The 25847-nt window shown below is 39.6% G+C and overlaps 1 long non-coding RNA gene across 1 annotated transcript; it reads left to right on the forward strand.

Annotated features, from left to right (window-relative positions):
* Window positions 1–8: 8 nt before the first annotated feature.
* LOC139083841 (uncharacterized) lies at window positions 9–13363 on the forward strand. The gene is made up of 2 exons (XR_011540832.1): window positions 9–4687; window positions 12763–13363. It is a non-coding gene; the product is annotated as an uncharacterized lncRNA (long non-coding RNA).
* The last annotated feature ends 12484 nt before the right edge of the window (window positions 13364–25847 follow it).

Below are 25847 nucleotides of genomic sequence, written 5' to 3' on the forward strand. Positions count from 1 at the left end.
GCCCCCTTGTGATTCGCGGCCTCCCGCTCTGCGCTCAGTCTTTGGCCCGCGCCTCTGTCAGTCAAGTGGACTCTAAGAAAGGATTGGCCCCTAGCGATCAGCCCGCTGCGGTGTTCCACCTGATTGGGACACTGGTCGCTCCATCTCCAAACTCTACTCCTGTCCTTGATCCTCACCTGTTAAAGGAGCAATAGAGGAAGTGAGACCCCTGCGTTTCCCCAGCCGGTTCCTCACCCAGCATGACCTTCTGCGACCTAGTTTGACCTCAGCCATTCCACTGAGACTGCCCCTGCCAAAGGTCACCGGTGATTTCCTTATGGCTAAACCTAGGCATCACTTCTCAATCCTTATCTTCCTTGACTCCTCCAAAAATATTTGACTTGACCATTTCTTCATTGTTTTCTGTAATATATGCTTCTGGTTTTCCTCCCTCTTGGGCCTCTTCTCTCTCCTCCTTTGCAGTTGTCTCTTTTGCTGCCATCTCAAGTTCTGGTGTTATTAATGGGTCTGTCTTTCCATGGCCTTTGTTCAGGCCTCTACTGAGATGCTGAATTATGTCAGTAGCCTCCTTTCTGATCTCTCAGTATCCCGCCAGCCTTAGTGTAGTCCCTTCTTCACGCTGTAGCCAAGATAGGCTGCCTAAAGTTCTTTGATGGAATCACACTCTTCTTAAGATAAAGCACAAACTCTTTACAAGAGTGTTTTCTGCTTTTTCCTCAGGCTTCGTCTTTCATCGACATTCCCCCTCTTGCTTCTTCCTTACTCCAATTCCTTTGCTTATTTCAGTTCCTATGATGTGGATTAAGGCTGCCCCAGCTAGAGAAGCCCAAGGTGACCTGGCCTACATGCCAAACTATACGACCCAGTGGACTTTTTTTATGGTATGAATTAGGACTGCCCCAGGGAGAGAAGCCCGGGGCATCCTCACCTGCATGCCGATCTATATGGCCAGATTCATATCTAAAGTTATATGACCGCACAATAACCAGACCTCGTCTGCACTGAAATCATTTAATGACTTTTTACATCATCTTTTCTTTTTTTCCAGTAAAAATAAGTCACGTACCCATGCCTTATAAAATTAGCCCTAACCCTCAACTCAGGGCAGCAGCAGGAGCTCTGACTGCCCGTGGGTCCTGTCCCCACGCACCAGCTCTGCCTGCCCATGGGTCCTGTCCCCATGCCAGCGGGGGCAGCAGAAGCGGCGGCAGCAGAAGCTCTGACTGCCCGTGGGTCCTGTCCCCATGCTATTCCACACTATTCTCTAAATAAAAGAGCACTACTGCCAGATCTTAGGAGTCTAAGAAATCTTTCTTTCGACTCCTCGGCTCACCGACCCCGCATCACCTAGACTTGACCATGGCATTGGGACTTAGTTTGCACTATTTTCACCTGGAAAGATTTCTCCCTGCCTCTTCCCTGCCATGCTCAGAATTCCTCTTAAGAAGTTACTTTAAATCTGGCAACCCTACTCTGGCCTGCGCCCATCACAGTCAGTACCTTTCCTCTGACAGCTCTTACCCCATGTGCCTTGTGGGTGGGTCTTTCTTGTTCACTACTGTAATTTCCTTGCCTAGCACATAGCCTAGAATATAATAGGAACTCAAGAGATTTGGTAAATAAATAATAGAATTTTCTGGATGAATGGTGACTCTTTGCTGGATATTCCTAGAGGAACTCTCTTCCATAACATAGGAAGTACATATGAAATATGCTCTTTAAAATGTAAAGATCAGCTTAATCTTTCAGATTTGTACGTGTGACTTTGTAAAAGAAGCATGTCTATACTTTTGCCTAGGTAGAACAAAAAACCTTTTGTTGTTTTTGGAAAAATATGAATACTTGTGTTTTATAATTTTGGCTTTTATTTGTGGTGGGTGTTTTTTGGGTGAGTGAGCTGAGAAGGTAGGAGAACTATCCATCCTCATTATGACCAGACAATTTTCCTCTGTCCCCTTTCAGGGTCTGTCCACCATTTGAACCTATTTATTTCTTTTAGTAACAGGAATAAGGCTTAGAATGAGTAAGTGAGTATTTAAGAAACTTCTGCTTTCATATCATGAACTTATTATGCTTTCTCCAATTAACCTTAGTCTCCTTGCTAATTGCAAGACCTTTTCCAGATATCCTCAATATTTTTTCTCAGCTTTATCTCATCCGAGTGGATGTAGACCCACAAGGGAGAGATTGAAAGTAATCTGAAATGCCTAATATTAGCACCCCATTAGCAATCTGATCATCTGTTTACTGATTTGATTTTTGTTAATATTATTTGCAGGCTAGAGATTTGACCCAAAGGTCCTTACATACTTATTCTAGAACTGAGCTGTACAACTGCAGTAACCACTAGCTACATTAACCCTTGAAATGTCACTAGTACAGCCAAATAACTGAATTTTAACTGTATTTAATTTTAATTAATTTTAATTTAAAAACTGATAATCAATTCAGACTGGATCACTTCTAAGTATGTTTGCAAAACTCGAGTTATGTGAATCTACTTTTTCAACTATAAGTTTTTTGAACTCTAAATGCAGATTGAATATTTTTTATAAAAAATTAGCATCTGATTTGAGATGTGCTGTAAGTGTAAAATATACACAGGATTTCAAAGATTTAGCATAAAAATGTAAAATATTTCATTGATAATTTTATATTGATTATAAATTGAAATTATAACATTTTGCATAATTGAGTTAAGGAAAATATATTCTTAAAATTAATTTTATCTCTGTTTTTTTACTTTTTAAAATGAGACTGATAGGAAATTTAAACTTATACATGGGGTTTGCATTATATTTCTCTTAGACAGTGCTGTTTTAGACTGTGCCTGGCCATAACATATTAAAAGTCTCAGTATGAGAATATAATAGTTAACTAAAATATTTCTGTTTCATTGCTTATTATTTAACCAAAGGGAAAGAAAAAAATCACTTTTCCTGTCTTTCCTCCAACGCAGTTTAGCTAAGAAAAAATAAGCCAGTGAACACATTATAACCTGTATTATATACCAACAATTACAGTTCACTGTAGCATGCTGTTTTCAATCTCCATTTTTGCCTTTGCACGTGCTGTTTCCTCTGTGTCTTGTCCTTATGACGTACTCTTATTCTTCTTTAAAACCTGATCTTCTCTGACAATTTTAGAAAAGATCAGCTCTTTTTTTCACATGAAAAAAATCCTTGTACATATCCTATTTAGATATCATAGTGTATTGCTGTTCCCTTTTGCCTTTTTATCTCCAGCATCTAGCGCATTACCTGGTACTTAGCCTGGCAAAAATATATTTGATGAATTGAACTGAACACTGACAAGATAAAACTCACTCTCTTTTGTCCTCTGTGGTGTTCCATCAATTTGCTTACAATTTTCACCATCCATCAGGTAAATTATAATGGTTTGTAAAATGACATGGAAAACTTTTCACCAGCAAGTTTCTTGATTCTAAAAAGTTTATATTGAATGGAAAGAGCCAGTATGGTTCCTATAGAAATTGTTGCGATTATTTTACTTTAGTTGTTAATAAAGGAAATAATTGTTGCAATTATTTCCTTGTTTCCCTTATAACTGGGGAAAATAGGGAATGCTAGAATATGAGCTATTTAAAAATGGTAATCATTATAGCAAGAGGTGGGGATGGCAAATTTTAGTTTCAAGATCAGTCTGGTACCAAATTTTGAGAACTCAAATGGGTCCTGGCATTCCAACCAGCATCAACTATGGTTAGGTTGCGATTTTTGTTTGTAGTGGGAGGTTTGGTTTCTACTAAAATAGCCTATGAAATAGTATGAGCCAACGGTTATTAGGAAGATCATTAACAATACTTTTTCAAAAAGTCATCGTCTATTCCAGTGCACATGTTTGTGAAGTTGCCCATGGAGGAAACAGCTTAGTTGCAAATTAATTCATGCAGTTTGGAACATGTGCCCTGGTGAATTTCTATTTGGAACTCATGTTTAAAAATCACTTTTGGTATGTATACACTTTTGGTTTCTCTCTCCTGTTTGGCAGTCAAAAAGGCCTCTTGTTGAATAACACTTTTAGTGCCTGTTTCTTTGAGTCCTCTGCAGGATGAGTTTTATTTATGCAAAATAGCCTATATTTTAAGTCACCCCATCCCAAATAAATCCTGAATATTTAGTGAAAATTGATCTAGCCTTTTTCACATGATGTATCAACAGAAGAACATGCATCAATTTCATTTTAGTGGTAAAGATTAATCATACTGTTTTCTCAGTTTGAGAAATTATGGTGATTTTTGTAACTTCTTGGTTGTGCTTATGCATGTGCATTCTTGAGTTCCTTTTATAAGAACGGTGCAGATTTTTGCAGTTAGGGCCTTTCATTCACTGGCCAGTTGTCTTTCCTCAACTCCCTTAAAAATAAATATTGAATGGGTCTTCTTTGTCTCTCCCCCATCTAATCTACAACTAATTGGACTTTCACTGATTAACAAAGGATATCCAGATAGCATCTCAAGATGCCTAAAAGTCTCATGCTACTACACATCGGAAGGCGGACGGACTTCCCCCCGGGAGGAGGTGGAAATAGGTGGAAGCTCTCCGACCCCCGACCCCCGGACTGCCTAGTTCCTGCAGGAGGCTCTCTTCCAGCGGACTCCCCCATAGCATCGCCACACACCAAGGGCAGGAGTGTGCACTCACCAGCAGAGCGACGGTGGAAACAGGTGACAACACCCCTACACAAGCCCCCCGCGATCACACCTAAGCCCAGGGGGAAATCCCCAGTGTCCTGCACCCACCGGCAGGGAAGGCCTCCGCTCGCCATTAGCAGGGAGGCCCTGCCCAGAAGCCAGAACAAAGAGAAGCTCCTGGTGGGCCCGGCACGGCACCAGACCACAAGAAGCCACTGAGCTCACGGTCTCCAGCCCACAGCTCGGTGCAGGGGGCACTTGGACTACCCGTAGACGTGCTTAGGGACACGGTTGGAGCTCCAGCACCTGGCTCTGCAGCGCAGGGGAAGGCTCTGGGGCCCCGCATCTCCCCGGCAGGGAAAGCCTCTGCTCACCATTAGCAGGGAGTCCACGCCCAGAATCCAGGACAAAGGGAAGATCCCAGTGGATGGATCCCCCGGGGTGGCACCAGACCGCGAGCTGCCACTGGGCTCACGGTCTCCAGCACATGGCTCAGTGCAGGAGGTGCCCAGACTTCCTGTAGATGTGCTTGGGGACATGGTTGGAGCTCCAGCACCTGGCTCTGTGGCACAAGGGAAGGCTCTGGGGTCCCACATCTCCCCAGCAGGGAAAGCCTCTGCACGCCATTAGCAGGGAGGTGATGCCCACAATCCAGGACAAAGGGAAGCTCCCAGTGGGCAGATCCCCAGGGCGGCTCCAGACCACAAGCTGCCACTGGGCTCATGGTCTCCTGCACACAGGTCGGTGCAGGGGGTGCCCGGACTTCCCGTGGACACGCTTGGGGTCTGGGTGGAGCTCCAACACCCAGCTCTGCGGACTGGGGGGTCGCTCCAGGGTCCCGCACCCCCCCAGCAGGGAGGGCCTCTGCTCGCCATTGGCAGGGAGGCCCCGCCCAGCATTCGGAACACCAGGAAGCTCCCTAGAGCAGAATTCCCCACAAGGACAGAGCTTACAAGCCGCTGCCAGGCCCACGGACTCTGGCCGTGTCTCAGACGACGCAAGAGGCTCCCAGAGATCCCGTGAGAGTGAAGTGGGGCAGAGTAGAGCTCCGGTGAAACGGCTACGTAGCCCAGGAGGCATCTCCAGGTTTTTGCAGCAGCCTCAGCGAAAGCCTCTGCACAGCAGTACTGGAGAGGTCCCGACTGGCAATCACAAGGCGGGAAGTCCCTGGGGCAAAAGCAGCACAGGTGAGCTAACAACAGACTGCAGAAGATACCCATAGCTCTGCTGGGACCTATAGTGGACTAGTGTGATCTGGTGGGCTCTGTTAGAAACAAATCAGAGATTATAGGTGATCCTGCTCCCGGCTGATGCTCCTGTTGTGGCTGAAGCCCACAACACTGCTGCAGACCAGAAGGAGGGAGCGCCTCTACATGGGCTGCAGCAGTAGTCACCAGCAGCCTGAGGCCCCCTTGTGATTACCCCCACAACCAACGAGGGACCCCCACAGGACCACTGTGACTACGAGGAGGGGTCCAGGCCCAGTCAGTAACAGCTGACAGGCTTCCTGGTTGGGGCAGTCTAAACAGCTGCCCACCCACACACACCAGACACAACAAGTGGAAGCAGCGACTAAACTCTATCTGTATGAGGAGGCACAAATCCACGCCATCAAGCAGTATGAAAAAATATATTAAATCTCCAGAACAGAAGGAAAATGATAAGCACCCAGAAAACAATCCCAAAGACAATGAAATCTATAACCTAAATGACCATGATTTCAAAACTGCCATTATTAAAAAACTCAACTACCTAAAAGAGAATTCAGATAGACAACTCAATGAGTTCAGGAGCTATCTCACAAAAGAGCTTGACACTATAAAGAGGAACTAATTAGAAATACTGGAGATGAAGAACACAATGGAGGAGATTAAGAAAAATCTGGACTCTCTGAAAAGTAGGGTCGATAATATGGAGGACAGAATTAGCAATTTGGAGGATAGGAATATAGAAATGCTGCAGGCAGAGGAGGAGAGAGAATTAAGACTAAAAAGAAATGAAGAAACTCTCCGAGAATTATCCAACTCAATTAGGAGATGCAACATAAGGATTATAGGTATACCAGAGGGAGAAGAGAAGAGAAGGGGGCAGAAGGCCTGTTCAAAGAAATAATGGCTGAGAACTTTCCAAACTTGGGAAGAGAGATGGAACTTCACATCACAGAAGCCAATAGATCTCCAAACTTTATTAACGCAAGAAGACCAATGCCAAGACATATAATAGTGAAACTAGCAAAAGTCAATGACAAAGAGAAAATACTAAGGGAAGCCAGGCAGAAGAAAATAATTTACAAAGGAAACCCCATATGGCTATCAGCAGATTTCTCAGGAGAGACCTTACAGGCTAGAAGAGAGTGGAATGAAATATTCAAAACTCTGAAGGACAAAAACCTGCAGCTAAGAATACGCTACCCAGCAAAAATATCCTTCAAATATGATGGAGAAATAAAAACTTTCTCAGATAAACAAAAGTTAAGGGAGTTCATCACCACAAAACCTCCTCTTCAAGAATTGCTCAGGAAGAAACTCATTCCTGAAAGACCAAAAAAAGGAAAGGGGTTACAAAATCCAGAACAAAGGAGATAAGCAGAAGGACAATAACACAAAGTAACAGCTCTCCATCAGGACAAAATGCAAAAGAACTGGAAAACAAGTGATAAAATGGCAACAGTAGGCCCCCACATTTCAATAATCACACTAAACGTGAATGGATTGAACTCTCCAATCAAAAGGCACAAAGTGGAGGATGGATCAAAGAACAAGATCCAACAATATGCTGCCTCCAGGAAACACACCTCAGCCCTCAAAACAAACACAGACTCAGAGTGAAGGGATGGAAGACAGTACTCCAAGCCAATGAGGAACAAAAGAGGCAGGTGTTGCCATACTTATATCAGACAAAGTAGACTTCAAACCAAAACAGATAAAGAAAGACAAAGAGGGGCAGTATATAATGATAAAAGGGATGCTCCACCAAGATGACATAACAGTTATAAATATATACGCACCTAACACAGGAGCACCAAAATTCGTAAAGAAACTATTAACAAAACTAAAAGGAGACATCAACAGCAATACAATAATAGTAGGGGACCTCAACACCCCATTAACACCAATGGACAGATCATCCAGACAGCAAATCAACAAGGAAATTATAGAATTAAATGAAAAATTAGATCAGATGGACCTAATAGATATATATAGGACACTTCATCCAAAAACAGCAGGTTACACATTCTTCTCAAGCACACATGGAACATTCTCAAGGATAGACCATATCTTGGGAAACAAAGCAAGCATCAATAAGTTCAAGAGGGTTGAAATAATATCAAGCATCTTTTCTGATCACAATGCTATGAAACTAGAAATCAACTACAAGAATAAAGCTGGGAAAGGGCCAAAAATGTGGAGACTAAACAACATGCTACTGAACAAACAATGGATTATTGAAGAAATCAAAGAAGAAATCAAATATTATCAGGAGACAAATGAAAATGAAAACACACCATGCCAAATTATTTGAGACGCAGCAAGGCAGTCCTAAGAGGGAAATTCATTGCAATACAGGCTCACCTCAATAAGCAAGAAAAATCTTACATAAACAACCTCAAACAACACCTAACGGAATTAGAAAAAGAAGAAAAAACAAAGCCCAAAGTCAGTAGAAGGAGGGAAATAATAAGAATTAGAGCAGAAATAAATGATATTGAATCAAAAAAGACAGTAGAAAGGATCAATGAAACAAAGAGTTGGTTCTTCGCAAAAATTAACAAAATTGACAAACCCTTAGCCAGACTCACTAAAAAAAAAGAGAGAAGTCTCAAATAAATAAAATTAGAAACGAGAGAGGAGAAATCACAACAAATACCAAAGAAATACAAAGGATCATAAGAGAATACTATGAAAAACTATATGCCAACAAATTGAACAACCTAGAAGAAATGGATAAATTCCTAGATTCATACAACCTACCCAAACTGAATCAGGAAGAAATAGAGAATCTGAATAGACCAATCACAAGTAAAGAAATAGAAACAGTAATCGAAAACCTCTCCAAAAATAAGAGTCCAGGACCACACGGCTTCTCTGGAGAATTCTACCAAACATTCAAAGAAGATTTAATACCTATCCTTCTCAAACTGTTCCAGAAAATAGAGGAGATGGAGCACTCCCTAATACATTCTATGAAGCCAACATCACCCTGATCCCCAAACCTGACAAGGACAACACAAAGAAGGAAAACTACAGGCCCATATCACTGATGAACATGGATGCAAATATCCTCAACAAAATTTTGGCAAACTGAATATAGCAATACATCAAAAAGATTATACACCATGATCGAGTGGGATTTATACCAGGGACACAGGGATGGTTCAACATCCGCAAGTCAATCAACGTGATTCACTACATTAACAAAATTAGAAACCAAAAACCACATGATCATCTCAATAGATGTAGAGAAAGCATTCAACAAGATCCAACATCCATTTATGATAAAAACCCTCAATAAAATAGGTATAGAAGGAAAGTACCTCAACATAATAAAGGCCATATATGACAAACCCACAGCCAACATCATAATCAATGGACAAAAACTGAAACCCATCCCTCTCAGAACAGGAACAAGACAAGGGTGCCCACTTTCACCACTCTTATTCAACATAGTACTGGAGGTGTTGGCCAGAGCAATTCAGCAGGAAAAAGAAATAAAAGGAATCCAAATAGGCAACGAAGAAGTAAAACTCTCGCTGTTTGCAGACGACATGATCTTATATATAGAAAACCCCAAAGAATCCATAGAAAAACTATTAGAAACAATCAACAACTATAGCAAAGTTGCAGGGTATAAAATCAACATACATAAATCAGTAGCATTTCTATATGCTAACAATGAACTAACAGAAAAAGATCTCAAGAACTCAATCCCATTCACAATCGCAACAAAAAGAATAAAATACCTTGCGATAAATTTAACCAAGGAAGTGAAAGATCTATACAACAAAAACTACAAGACCTTCTTGAAAGAAATCGACGACAACATAAAGAGATGGAAAGACATTCCATGCACGTGGATTGGAGGAATAAACATGGTTAAAATGTCCATACTACCTAAAGCAATCCAGAGATTCAACGCTATCCCAATCAGAATTCCAATGTCATTCTTTACAGAAATTGAACAAAGAATCCTAAAATTCATATGGGGCAGCAAAAGACCCCGAATTGCTAAAGCAATCCTGAGAAAGAAGAACAAAGCTGGAGGCATCACAATCCCTGACTTCAAAACATACTACAAAGCTACAGTAATCAAAACAGCATGGTACTGGTACAAAAACAGGTGCTGAGATCAATGGAACAGAATTGAAAGCCCAGAAATAAAACCACACATCTATGGACAGCTAATCTTTGACAAAGGAGCTGAGGGCCTACAATGGAGGAAAGAAAGTCTCTTCAACAAATGGTGCTGGGAAAACTGGACAGCCACATGTAAAAGAATGAAAATCAACCATTCTTTTTCACCATTTACTAAAATAAACTCAAAATGGATCAAAGACCTAAAGATTAGGCCTGAAACAATAAGTCTTCTAGAAGAGAATATCGGCAGCACACTCTTTGACATCAGCTTCAAAAGAATCTTTTCATAACCCCTCTCATGAGGGAAACAATAGAAAGAATAAACAAATGGGACTTCATCAGGCTAAAGAGCTTCTTCAAGGCAAGGGAAAACAGGATTAGAAACCAAAAAACAGCCCACTAATTGGGAAAAAATATTCACAAGTTATTTATCCAACAAAGGATTAATCTCCATAATATACAAAGAACTCACACAACTCAACAATAAAAAATCAAATAACCCAATTACAAAATGGGCAGGGGACATGAACAGACATTTCTCCAAAGAAGATATACAGATGGCCAATAGACACATGAAAAGATGCTCATCATCACTAATCATCAGGGAAATGCAAATCAAAACTACACTAAGATATCACCGCACACCTGTTAGAATGGCAAAAATATCCAAAACCAGGAGTGGCAAATGTTGGAGAGGTTGTGGAGAAAAGGGAACCCTCATACACTGTTGGTGGGAATGCAAACTGGTGCAGCCACTAAGGAATACAGTATGGAGATTCCTCAAAAAGTTAAGAATAGAAATACCTTATGACCCAGCCATCCCACTACTGGGTATCTATCCTAAGAACCTGAAATCAGCAATTCCAGAAGTTCCATGCACCCCTATCTTCATTGCAGCATTATTCACAATAGCTAAGTCATGGAACCAACCTAAGTGCCCAGCAACTGATGACTGGATAAAGAAGTTGTGGTATATATATACAATGGAATACTACTCAGCCATAAAAAAGGACAAAGTTGTCCCATTCACAACAACATGGATAGACCTTGAGAGTATTATGTTGAGTGAAATAAGCCAGACAGAGAAAGACGAACTCTGTATGACTCCACTCATAGGTGGTAGTTAACATGTGGACAAAGAGAACTGATCGGTGGTTGCCAGGGGAAAGTGGGGTGGGGGGAGGGCACTAGGGGTGAAGTGGTGTACCTACAACATGACTAATAATAATGTACAACTGTAATTTCACAAGGATGTTAACTTTTATAACCTTAATAAAAAAATAAAATAAAATAAATAAGTATTGAACGCTATTCTGTGCCAAGCACTGATTGAAGGGCTTCATATGCATTAATCTATTTATTATAAGAACCCTCTATGGGAAGTCTACTAGTATTCTTCACATTTTTTAGATAAGGAAACTGAGGCAAAATGATGTTAAGTATCTTTCCAAGATTGCACAGTTAGTAAGTGTCAGAAATGGAGTTTAAATCCAATCTGTTCACTTAAATTCCACACTGTACAATCACTCAAATGGATGTGATTGCTACCTGCAAGGAGATTGTTTTAAAGGTGGCCGGCCCGGTGGCGCAGCGGGTAAGTTCGAACATTCCGCTTTGGTGGCCTGGGGTTCACCAGTTTGGGTCCCGGGTGTGGACATGGCACTGCTTGGCAAGCCATCCTGTGGCAGGTGTCCCACATATAAAGTGGAGGAAGATGGGCACGGATGTTAGCTCAGGGCCAGTCTTCCTCAGCAAAAAGAGGAGGATTGGCAGCAGATGTTAGCTCAGGGCTAATCTTCCTCAAAAAAAAAAAAATTAATTAATTAAAGGTGGCCAAAATATTTGAAAAGATTTTAGTGGAGTAGGGGGACAGTCAAACTCCCCCCAAAAAACACCCTCTTTTTCCTAACATTTGTTGGACTGTGTTGTAAGCTCCTCAGAGGCAGGGATCATGGCACTTTTCTTTCATCCCCCAGCCCCTAGCACAGACCTTGCATTTACTGTTTATTCCCAAACAAATTTAGATTTGGGGATGTGGAATGGAGAAACTATTCCTTTGAACAGTTGCCTTAGTCAATGAATCTATCATTGGTTAGCAGCTGATTGAAAGCTTCTCTACACCGCAGTGTCCATTGCTTTCATTTCTGTTCTTCACCAATTTCCATGGAATACCTTCTCCTAAACACCACTGTCTGTACTGTCTATAGGCAAATTTGTTCTTAATTTTTTTTCCTGCTCACATTTTTTTTTCTGTTAGGAGTAATAGTGGCTGTGATCAATATACAATAACAATAACACAGATGTAAATGGGGTCCCGAGGTGGCCTAGAAGACTTGCCTTTGGTTACTCCACTCATGTAAATTTTTTAAAGACAGCAGCTGTGATTCCAGGCAAGACTTTTTGGGTTGATCAACTATAAAAGCAACAGAAAAGGCAGAGGGGACATAAAAAGTGGGGAGAAACACATTTCACAAGACCCAGAAATAGAGTATACCTCAAATTTTACCCTATCCCCCAGTTGCCAACACACAAACACTGTCTTTATACCGTTTAACGCATTGCACCTTTTATGTATGCAAATCTAAGATATGCGAGTACAGGTTTAAGCCATAGTTACCGAGATGGATATGGGGGATCCTGGCGATTAATCAGTTTTCAAAAGAATTTCTAACTTCATAAAAAGATAAGTCAAAAGAGTTTTTTTTTATTAATTATCACACATTATAATCTGTATTCTTTCATTTCTGTTCTCAGGATGTTATCTTTCTTATCTCCATTTTACAAAAGAGAAAGCAGGTCCAGAGTGATCTATGGCTCGTCTAGTCACAAATTGGCGGTCAACTGGAGACCACGTCATGAGTCTGCCGGCTCCTGTGCTGTGTTCTCTCCACTGTATCACGTTCTACTTCAGTCATGTTCTGCCACTTCAAATAGCGTGGTCTTCTATATCAAATTATTTGACTTCTCAAAAATGTCATGGCTCAAGAAACAAAAGACAAAAAGTATAAGACAAAGTAGACCAGTGTTGTGTCCTTTCCAGATTCCTCCCATTCTCATAATTCTTAGCTAGAAAATATAACCAATAATACACTTGCTGGATGCTTACTAAGCGCTAGACACTATTAAGTACTTTGGAAACATTACCTCTTTAAAGGGTTTGCAGTTACGGAAACTGAGGACATATCACCATTTTATGAAAAAGGAAACTGAGGCTCAGAAAAGTTAGGAGGCTTCCTCAAAATCACGTAACAAGGAAGTGGCGGAACTAAGAGAGCACCCTCTGATTCCAGCCCCATGTTTCACCCAACCATTACAAATACCTTCTCTTTGAACAATAAACAGTTTTTCTAAATTACTGTAGAGTTGAATAAACTTTCAGAAGTCAGTGGCAACTTATATAGCTGTTGATAGCCCAAATAAGTTGATATATTTCAATAACCCCTGTAGCATCAGGTATAGTCATATAAAACATCCCTCTTTGAATTTCTGGCTCTCTGTCCTTTCAGATCCCTCTGTCTACCTTTTCATACTTTGGTTCTTTCTTCTTCTACTACCCCTGGCTCAATTATGTTTTTTCTAACTTTCCTTTGTAATATCCCTTCTACACTGCATTCCCACTACTCTGTCCTCTATTTTGCCTTCTGAATCTTTCCCTATTTTTTCTCCATTAATCAAAAAGGGGTAGCTGAAGTATGTTTCTATCCTATTGCATATGGTAATTTAATAATAATGTAATAGTATTTCAGTTCCTAATCATAAGGTTAAAAGTGGATGAATAGATCATATAACATTTTCTTAAACAAAGAAAGCCCCTCAAAAATCCCAAGGAATTTCTTTACTAATTTTTGTGGACCCTAATTTCCATTATTCTACAATTTATTTCTCCTAAAAAGACAAAAATATTCTCCTTTATCCATTATTATTTTATGTTAAATTTCAACATCTCACAAATTAAAGCTATTTTTATATGTTTAAATTAAAAGGCTGATTTTTAATAACAAAAAAATGTTTTACTTCTACTTCCTGAGTTTTTTCCTCTATATTTTTCTACTTTTTAATCATGTTTTGCAATTTGATTAAAGTGCAGCAAAGCCTGTCTCATGTCATCTGTGTTCTAGTACTAGAAAACATTCTCATACATCTTGTGCATTAATAATACTGCCCCTTCCTCCTTCTTGCGGGGAGTGAAAGGGGCTTTATTTTAACAGAATTTGGAATTGGTGTCAGAATCCAGTGTTTCATTACTATAGCAACGGAAAATAATGGAAAGACTAAACGTCAAACACATTCATTGTTGCTATAGTAACAATCAGTTGCTTTACCAAATACGTTTACTGTTCCACTCTGGTCAGTTTTTTTAAAATATGCTCATCTATATGAATGCACAAAAAGGGAGAAAAAAGTTCAAAATCATTTAAGAAAGACAAAAGCCCTCCAAGAGATGAAAGCAATCTGTTTCACTGTCCATTATTTGATAAGAAAGCCACAGAGTCCATAAAAAGACTTTAAGGGAAATAGAACACTCATTTCTGTTCAAATAAGTATTCTTCCTATTTGCAGTCAGGGAAATTGGAGCATGGAGTTTAAGACATGTCTATATTGTCATTTCATGCTATTTCAAACCATTTTTTTCTGAGCTGAAAATAGGGAATTCTGCCACATTGAGATGGAAAACTTTTTCTTTTTAAGCAGTAGCGCTTGAAGGCACATGCCTGCCAGACAACTGAACCCCCAACAAAATCATTAAAGCAGGCAATAATTTATTCCAGCCCCTTCAAGTATCTTCCTTTTCCTTTCAACAGCCTCCTCCCTTGCTGGCAAAACATCCTCATTATAGTAACGCGTCAAGGATCTCTGTATCCCACAACGTCCTAGTGATCCTGGTTTGTACCTTTTTCTTCCTCTTCCCCTAATTATTTCCACTGGACTAAAGCTAGGGAGGACAGGCACCATGATTTCTTTCACCGTTGAAAATGCATTTCCTAGCACACTGCCTGGCTCATAGTAGGACACAGTAAATGTTAATTGAATGAATGAGCTTCCCTCAAACAATATCCTTTATTTTAGTCTTTCTGAGACTCTACTAGATGACTAAAACAGCAAATTCAAAGTACTGTTTAAACAGGCAGCAGTGGCCTAATGGGGCACTTTTCTCAAAGTACAGTCTACATTAGAAGTGACTGGTATTTATAGGTTCATTTAGGAAGTGGTTGTTGGAAAGTCAAGATACATTTATTCTACAGAAGCAATGTGCAAAATAAATGGTAGTTAAGTTTCTGGGTTGACCAGCAAAAATACATAGAATGCCAGTTGTGTCTGAGCTGTAAAAATAATAACACCACTTCCATAATTTCTAGTTCTTTTCATAAAATTGTCGACTATGCAAAATTAACTTCTATTCCATTTCAGGATTTCTGGAGCTTATCTCCACCAGCCTATAATGGTAGTTCTAGCATCAGAAATCATTCTTAGGTACTGGTAATGTGCTGGCTAACTATACTTCTGTAGTAGGCAGAATAATGTTCCCTGAAAGATATCCACATCCTAATTCTCGGAACATGTGAATATCTTACCTTCCATGGCAGAATGGACTTTCTCTGTGTGATCAAGGATCTTGAGATGAGGAAATTATTCTGGATTATCTTGGTTGCCCCAATTTAATTACAAAGGTCCTTATAAGTAAAAGAGGGAAGAGGAGAGTGTCAGAATGATGCAGTCTGAGAAGACTTGACCAGACTTTGCTGGCTTTGAAGAGGCAGTAAGGGAACCATAAGCCAAGGAATGTGGGCAGCCTCTAGAAGGTGGAAAAGGCAAGGAAATGAATTTTAACCATGTGACTCCAACTTTGGAATTCTGACCTCCAGAACTCTTAAGATAATAAATTGGTGCTGTTTTAAGCCACCAAGTTAGTGTTATTTGTTACAGCAGCAATAGGAAGCTAATGCAACTTGCACGTCTACATAAAGGAAATGAGCTCTCAAAGAGCAATTGTTCTGAAATTCTTTTGATTTGGCCCACTTAACTTCCAGTTAACAACCCTTCACTCATCCCCTACAACAATCATTACTTTCTAGTGAGCAGAAAAGAATTCCAATCATATTGAAAAGGTACAAAATAACAATAAAAATGAGAACTCATGATGTACTAGTTTTAGTTTATGAGCATCAAATTTTATTAACTCTCAGTTAACCTTAATAACCCTTTATTAACCCTCACTCAGTAGATTACTTGGAGTTAACCCCTATCTATATGAAAAATTGAAGCCTTTGAAATGGACCCTTAAGAACTAAAAAACAGCCCTTGGTTTTGGAACACCTCTAAGACAAACAGTAGGAAACCAAATGTTGAGAAACGGTGCATCATCATTCTTCCTGCAAGTTTTTTTATAATGAATTGGAGAGAAATACCTGTTGTGTGGGTAAGGTGAGGAACTCTGAGGGGTTGAAGGGAGGTGAAAGAAAAGAATTTCAAATTTTGATTCCTGAGAAATGATCCCATTCATTACATAGGTCGTTATAAATTTATTCTTTTTCTTGGAACACTTTGGTTTGACCTTTTATTCTTCATTCATCTATAAATGTTTCAAAATGTATCTCTATAAGATAAGGAATATGGTATTATCACAACTTACACAATTAACAATTCTCACAATCTATTCTAGGTATTGCAGTTACTCTGCCAAATGAAAATAATGTGGTTGTGATGGTGCATTTTTGAAAAGCTCCATAGAAAAATGATAACAGATGTACCAAATAATAATATGGGAGCCACTGAATCACAGGAGGGGAAGGTTCTCCACAGGTGATCAAATCATTGAATGTTTTAATCCCATCTTCCCAGCACCACTAAGAATTTTCAACCTAAGTTTCCCCATTTCTACCTAAATTTTCCCAATTCCTTTAATCCTCATAACAGAATTTCAAGTCTCTTCACACCTTGCTCCTCTAGAACACTTCTGTTGTTCTCTTTTAAAATGTGATATGCAATATTTGAAGTATGAAATGGGATTTCCCCATAGTAGAATAATCAAACCATCCTTTTCCTTATTCTAATGAATTATTCTTAATGAATTCTAAGATTACATCAACCTGTTGTTTATCTATTTTAGTTGCCACATGTATTCATTCAACAATTTATTGAGGATCTACTATGTGACCAAAACAAACAAAAATCCATGCTGTCCTAGAGTTTACACTCCATGATCTAGATCATTGACATATAAATGTATAAGTCCTAAATTTATTTTGAAATCTGCTCAGCCAGGTTCCTGCCAGCTTCACACCCACTTTGGGCCCCTGCTTGTCCTGAGATGTCTGCTTCTGCTCTGTTCTGAAAACATTTTTAAAGATTTCATAGCTTACCATGTGTAAGGGTAGCCGTTCTTTCCCAATAAACAGATCTTTAGATGAAAAGATTTTTATCCACTGTTTACACCTGTCATTTAACTCAAAATTATTCACTATTTCCTTTCCTTCCTGAAAATAGTAACATCAAATGAAAATGAGCAGAACTATAGTGAGGTATTTTGGAAAACAAAACAACAAAAAACCAAATGACAACCTCAGCACTTCGAGAATGATGAAAAGAAGAAGAAATTATGCACAAGTGCAAAAACCTAGGCATTACTGTGTAGTCAATCACCAAAATGACAGTGGTGCCCTACTGAGGACAATTATTAAGAAGCACATCACCCGGCTTTCCCTATGTTGGCCATTTGATTATGCTTGTTTCCATTCACGCATGTGGACTTTGGACATTATTTTAAATTATGCCATAAGGAAAGCCAAACATGATTTTTGTTTTATTCAGAAAACAAAATGCTTTTGCAGCATCACTGACTAAAGTAATAACTGTTATTTCAAGGCACTTTTCAAAAGCATGAGGCACTACATTTGCTGGGAAGCAAGAATACCTAAGGTCATTTGATTCAACATGAACTAACCCACAGGGAGCTTCACAGCTAACAAAGGAAGGGCCCAGTTCAACATTCTAATATGAGACTGGTTGTATTTCTCCCTCTTTCCCAAATCTAATCTTTTTGATTGTCCTTCTTCAGTGTTGTTAGATTCCATCTCCTCTGTGGTCTGGTTCTCAACATCTTTCACCTTTGGAAAGAAATAGTGCCCAAATAATCTCCCTGCTCCAAACCATCCTGTTCACTACTGTCAAGAGTCTCATCTTGAAGCCAAGACCCCATCTTGTCACCTTCTTCCTCAAGAACCTCTGCCTCTCATCCTGCTTCCTATTGTTCTTTTCCCTACCAATATCTCATTTACAACTGCTGAGTCTTAACAAGGTAATTTTCAATTTGTTTTCTTACCGCTAACTAAGCTTTGCCCCCTTTATCTGGGATTTTATACATGTGGGCATTTTTGTCTCTTTGTGTTCTTTGCTTCGAGGAGAAGGAGGGGTGAGGGAAGGTGAGAGGTCTACATGTGTTTAGGCTGTGCTGGATTCTAATGAGTGGGTTCCGGTCTCTTTGGCAGGAAGGTACGCTATAGCATCTTGGACAAGCATTGAAACTTGGTGAGAAGAGTAGACAGGACAGTAGAGTTGGCCAGACAAGAAAAAAACTAGGGACATCACAGGAGGAGGGGTTTAAGTGAGAAACAGCAGGCAGAGTTGGAGATCTGGTGAGTTGTAGGCTGGACCTGGTTAGACAACTGGGTGTCAGGATCACAGCAACACAAGGATCTATAGTAGAGGCTGTGTAAAAAGTAGGGTTGGGCCATTTCTCAAAGCATAATTAAATCAGATTGGTTAGGAAAAGCAATACAAGATACTCTACAATATGTGGTTGAATTAGAAATTTAATCAGATGGATATGTTAGCCATTAATATGCAAGTTTAAAATCATATATATTTATTGATTCTTTTTTGTCTTTTTTCTGCTCCTTTGGAGTAGTTAGGTGTGCTGGAGATATCACCAGATATAGATTAAAAGAGATCTGAGTTTGTGGAAGATTATATTTTCTAGTGATGGCCACATCAATATCTCCCACCTCCCATTCTCTTCTGCAGTGTGACCTTACTACTCCTCCCCATTAAGAGAAGGAGTCTATTTCTCCTCCTTCTTGAGTCTGGGCAGGTCCTGTGACTACCTTGACAAAAAAAAAACCACCAAAAAACAAAGAACCCCAATAACATCAACAACAACAAGAAAACCAGTAGAAGCTATGCTATGCCAGCTCCAGACATCGTCCTTAACTAGCATTGGCAGCACCGTACAAGAAGTGTGATCACCCTGATACTACCAAGCATGTGAGAAATCCACACTCGGAGAGGTCCTGTAGGATAAAAAGTGATGTGGAGCTGGAAAGACTCCAAGAAGCACTGAGGCGGCGGACAGGTAGATGAGGAAACCACCTTGGAAGTTGAATCCTCACACCATCTGCCCTAGCTGATGCTCCATGGGTCAGAAACAAACCACATGGCCAAACCCTTCTGGAATTCCTGATCCACAAGGAGGGGTGGGGGGCAGATACAACAGTGGTTCCACACCACTAAATTTTGGGGTGTTTTGTTACACAGCAATAAACAACCAAAATAGGGTTCTTGTTCCATTTCTGTCTTTGAGTAATCCAGTGACTGCAGAAGCTCTTTATCCACCTCTATGAGAGGTGGACACTGATCCTTGACTATCTACCTCATGTACTTGCTGTAATGTTCAAAGATAAATAGGTGAAAGTATTGTGGAGGCAAGATATTATTATTTCTCCTTGAAAAATGTATCTATAATACTGATTTGTGTGTGCCCATGTATGTACGTCTTCATTACCTCATGAGCATTCTTTCCAATTATAAGCATAGATATTTGAGATTAATTCACTGTATTCCATATGCAGCCTTTGCGGTAGCTTTCAATTTAGGTGGAATGTCTTTTATTAAAGATAGAAATTACCCTATGTTATTTTAATAATCTTTTAAGCTATTACTAGCGTTTTTCCTTCCAAATATATTTTACATTTCAGTCCAATATGATTAGAAAGCATCCCCACAATTTTTAAATTACCAAAATGATTTTCCGATCATTTGTACAAATCACAAAGCCTTAAAGAAATTCTCTGGCTCATTGTTTCTTGACTAAGGTAACTTGAAAGAGGAAATAAAAATCAATTGTGCTTCCCTAAATAATAGAAAAGCAAAGGAGAAATAAAAAAAAAGCAGTAAAATCGTATTGTCTGTTTGTTTTCATTTTTATAGAGCAAGCATATTTTTAATTTATAGCCAGCTGAGAGACTCTTAATCTGCAGAATTGGTCGATAATGTAGTTCAATAACTCTCAGACTTTGAGGCCTTCTAGTTTATGAAGGAAGGGCTTACTTTTCAATAATAATTCCCATGGATAATAACCTAATAATGTTGAACGAAGGCTAAATTTCTTCTAGTGATAAAATAGAAAACATTGACCAAATAAAGTTTCAAAACTGTGCTACTGACTATAGTTGCTTGGAATTGAGTGTTCTAGTCAATTTAATAATTTGGTTAATAGAAGTTTTCATAGAGAGGCAGTGTGATTTCAAGAAAATAGTTCCAGGTACTATCCTGAGTTCATCTTACTAGTTATGTGTCTTCAGGCAAAGTGTACAACTCTCTAAGCCTCAGTTTACTCATTTCTTAACTCATAACATGGACATTATGGTATCTATGTGATTAGGGTTGTGATGGTTAATAAGAAATGTACATAAAGTACCTATCATTATGCTTTGTGTCTCAGAGCTTTAATTGGAATTTGTAGCTTCTATATCCATCTTGGAGGCAGGACTGGCCATTTTGCTGCCAGTGTTGCTAATATCAGCCTTGTCGTTTCTATAATCACTGTTATCAGCCTTACTCCCACTACTTGTTACTGCTCCTTCTGGGCCAGAAGTAGACCCTCTCTTCACTAGAGACTCCTGAAAGGATAACGTCTCTTTTTTTGGTGAGGAAGATTGGCCCTGAGCTAGCATCAGTTGCCAATCTTCCTCTTTTTGCTTGAGGAAGATTGTTGCTGAGCTAACATCTGTGCCAATATTTCCTCTATTTTTTGTGTGAGATGCCACCACAGCATGGCTTGATGAGCAGTGTGTAGGTCTGTGTCTGGGATACAAACCCTTGGCCACCAAAGCAGAGTGTACAAACTCTACCACCATGCCACTGGGCCAGGCCCTAGGATAACTTCATATTTTAACTTTTTTTATAGTCCCCCTTTTCTAGATAAGCTTCCTTTAAGCTTAGTTAGTGGAAACTTGAATCCTGTGCCAATCCATCCCACACCTTCCGACAATCAGTCAGAGTGTGAGGGAGCTCCCAGAGGTTAGGGCAGCCATTGCTGCTTCTTTCTACCCCACCCAACAAATGCCCAACACTTCTTTGAGATTATTACTTCTAGTGTCTCTTGTTTGACAGTTCCAAAGTCTACAGGTGCATGTGAACAGGACTCCTGGTGACCTACCCCTCCTCATGCTGGACTTTCCAGTAGGTGCAATCTCTCTCCTAAAGCCTTAGGGACATCATGTCTAAAGATTCCATATTGCTTGTAGATGATTTTCTATGTGGCACTTCCTCTTTTAGCACCTGCTGGTCTCTGACTATGAAGTCACTTACTGTATCAAGTCAGAGGTCAGATCCAGGGTAAAGCTGGCCTTGGGAGTATCATGTGACTGTGAAGACTGAGACTAGGTATAAGACGTTTCATTGATTTGCATTTCTAACATGGTTAAAGGAGCCAGGACAAAAAAAAAGAAAGAAAGAAGAGTGCCCTGAATTTGATTCCATTTAAGAAAACACATTCCAGCAAGTAGGCCACACATATTTGCATATTTAAAAAATCAATACAGTAATCAAACAAAAATCCATTAAGCTATGAAATAGCAGAGCTACAAATCTATGTTGTCTTTAATGAATGCATTTAGTCTTCTAGAGATAAAACGTTCAGAGGAAAGGCTAAATGAGTCCTTGGTTTTAAATGGATTTAACCTTGAAAATACCATTTGTATACGCAGCCTCAGCTGCTAAAAAGATATGATGTTCAAAAACGCAATTTACTTTACCAAATGATACCAGAAGAAAACAGTAAATACTGTTTATCGAGAATGCTGATATATTACCATTAAATGTTCGCTGAGCATCCACAGAATGAACTGCATTCTATTAGGTACCTTGAAACCACTGTAGTTTTAGTTAGAGTAGTCCTCAGAAAGCCCTCAGAAAGCTTAGAAGGAAATAAGGAAAGAAGAGTATCCATTAGGTATAATATAAATGTATTGACTTATTTAATATTAAGTATAAAATTTATTTCTTAGATCATTGAGCAAGCCACTATTTAAAAATTGTGTTACTTCATACTATTTTCTTTATCTTTAAATATGCATCCTGAGTTAAAAAGTCATAGAATTATATTTGAAAATATATATATAAAACTTCAAAATTAGAAAGAAGATCAATAATAAAAACTAACCTTTATATGGTGCTACTATGGGCCTGGCACTATTCAAATGGTTCCGTATATTTTAACATACTGAATTCTCACAACTATCCTATGATGAAGACACTGCTGTTATGCCCATTTATCAGAGAAAGAAACTGAGTCACTAAGATGCTAAATAGCTATGTGATAGAGCCCTCTGGCTCCCTACACCAAATTTCTAGTAAAGGAAATTAAGAGTGAAAAAGGAATGACTTTTTCAAACAAAACTAATTTCACATTGCAAAATTGATTTTTAAATCTCTCAAATACAGGGCAACTCAAAGTATAAGACAGAAAACACCAGTTTAAGAAAACTATGAGTTTGGAAATTAAAATTTTTGTTGTAGGCATTTTCCTGATGAACTATCTACTTCAAGCCATTATAGACTAATAGGACTTAGTTTATGTGGCAGATTTTTTAAGAAATGGGATATAGGTAAGAAAAATTTTAAAAAGGTGGGAGGTCTAGCATAGGGGAAAAGGGTAATTAACCTTTCTTGACAATTTGGCCTGGATCTGGCCTTTAATAACATGTGATTTACCTTCAGAAGATAATTTCATCACCTGGAATAGCTAATGTTGGTTATCAAACTGCTCCATGAGCTATTTTAAATTGATTTTTCCATTGGTTCTGATATTGGTACAGATAAAATGTGCAGGTTTCTAAAACTTTACTACTTATTCAACAAATATTTATTAGGAGCCCATGATGTACCAGGTACTAGGTACTTGAGATACATCAGAGAAACAAAATAAAGATCCCTGCCTTAACAGAACTTAAAGGCTGTCAGAGGGAGACATAAAACATTGCTATATAGCATGTGGGAAGATGAGCAGTGCCATGGGGTAAATAAAGGAAGAGCAGAGTGTGAGGGGTTGGGGGTTTTAGGGGTAGGAGGATAGTTGCAGGTTTAAATAGAGTATTAGGGTAAGTGCCATGGAGAAGGTGACATCTGAGCTGAGCTTTGAAGATGGGGAGGGATTTAGCCATGCAGATAGCTGGGTGAAGAGCATTCCAAGCAGAGAAAGCAGCCAGTGTAAAAGCCCTTAGGAGGAACTGCCGGTGCTGAGTGCGTAAATGGGAGAATAGTAGGAGAGGAGGTCAGAAATGAGGGAATGTGTCCACTGCATGGGCTTTGGTTTTCTTAGATTTGGAGCCATTGGAGGGTTTTGAGCAGAAGAGTGAAATGATCTGACCTACATGTATCTTAATGGTATCGCTCGCTGTTGTGTTGAGAACAGACTGTAAGGGTGTAAGTGGAAGGACAGACACTAGTCAAGAGGCTATTACACTAATTCATATAAGAGAAGATGGTGGCCCAGGTGGAGGCAGAGATAATGGTGATTCTGCTTATTTTCCAAAGGGGGATCCTACAGGAATTCTTGGTGGACTGGACGTAGGTTATGAGCAAGAAAAGTTGAAGATGTGTACAAAAACTTTGGCCCAAGGAACTGGATGGATGGAGATGCCATTACTGACTGTCTGGGTTGTAAGAGGGTATATTAGTTTAGCTTTGGAAATCTTAATTTTTTTGATGTTTATTAGACAGCAAACAGGAGATAATATGTAGGGATTTTGATATATGAACTTCAGAAGAGGTGTGGATTAGAACTATACACTTGGAAGCCATCAGCAAATGGATGGTGTTTAAGCCCTTGACATTGAGTGAGATCACCTAGGGAGCTAGTGTAGAGGGAGAAGATCTTAAGAGCTGATCCTTGGGACATTAACATTAGGAGCTCAGGGAGGAGAGAAGGAACAAGCATAGGAGACTGAGATGGAGTGAGACAGAACGAAAACCAGAAGAGGGTGAAGTTCAGAAAGCCCCATGAGAAAAATATATCAAAGAGGAGGAAGTGATGAACTTGGTAAAAAGCTGCTAATAGGTCAGGTAAGAGAAGTATCAAGAGGCTACTAGTGGTCTTGACTAAAGCAGTTTTGGTAAAATGATTGATAAAAGCCTGAGAGAAGAAAGATAAGAGATGGATGCATGCAGAGAAATGAGGTAGTTTCTGGAAGGTACATGGAGTCAACATGTTTGTATGCTGACGGGAATGACCTATAAAGATGGGGCAATGGATGCTGAAGGAGAAAGCAGGAAGAACTACTGAAGTGAGAGGGAATGTGATCTACTCACAGGTGGGAGTGGACACAAGAACATTTCATCTATTGTGAAAAGGGAGAAGGAAGAATATATAGATAAAAATGCTGGTAGGTGGGTAGATTTGGTTAGTGATGGGAAGTTTTAGAAGTTCTCATCAGATCACTTCTGCTTTGATTTTGCACAGTAAGTATGACAAAGCAAAAGAGAGGCAAAGGATTTGAGCATATAAGCATGGGAGTGATCAGAAAGTTTAACAAGGAAATTTAAGCAGTTTTTACCTTACAACGTAATTTTACCTTGCAATGGTAAGGGAGAAAGAGGATACAGAGGCAGAGGTTTGAGGGAATATGGCTGCAAAACAAGGATAGAGCATAGAATGCAAGATAGAGAGTGAAGAGAGACAAGGCTAAAAAGAGGCCAGATTCTGATGTGACTACCTACTTCCTAAAGAGAACTGATCATTGAGTTTGGTATGGTGGTAGTTTGTTAAAAATGGCACCCAATGAATCATACCTCTCTGTTTCTGCATCCTTTATGATATGTCTTTGCTATTTGATATGGAGTCTATTTCCCACCCCTTGAATCCATGCTGTTTTGTGAATTGCTTTGACCAACAGAATGTAGAAGCGGTGTGTGGGACTTCTGAGGCCAGGTCTTGAGGCCCTGTAGCTCTGCTGTCAGTCAGAGAGAAACCAGGCACTTTCTTGGAAAGAAGTCCAAGCCATCCTGCTGGAGAGAGGCCACAGGGAAAGAACGGCCCTAGAGTAATGTTTTCCAACAGAAATTTATGCTATGGTGGAAGTACTCTGCATTGTCCAATGTGGCACCACTAGCCATATGTGACTGTTGAGTACTTGAAATGTGACTTGTGATGGGGAAATGGAATTTTTAATTTTTTAAATTTTGATTAATATAATTTTTGATGTCAATAGTCACATGTGGATAGTGCTTACCACACTGGACAGTGAAGCCCTAGAGGAAAGAGGCCACATGGAAAAGAACTGAGGTGCCCCAACTGACTGCCAGCACCAAGGCACCAGATGGGTGAGGCCTGCAGCTCAAGTTAGATCTCTCCAGCCAACACCATGTGGAACAAAGACAAGCTGTCCCTGCTGAGCTCTGCCCAAATTCCTGACCTACAAAATCATGAGCAATAGGATTGTTTTAAGCCATTCAATTTGAGGTAGTTTGTTATGTAGCAATAACTGATATAGACATGGTGGCAACAAGGTCCTGCCATCCTTTGAGGACCTGTCTGGGGTAGCCAGCTGGCTTTTCCCAAGTAA

Source organism: Equus przewalskii, chromosome 6 (genome assembly GCF_037783145.1).
Source record: "Equus przewalskii isolate Varuska chromosome 6, EquPr2, whole genome shotgun sequence".
Classification (NCBI taxonomy): domain Eukaryota; kingdom Metazoa; phylum Chordata; class Mammalia; order Perissodactyla; family Equidae; genus Equus; species Equus przewalskii.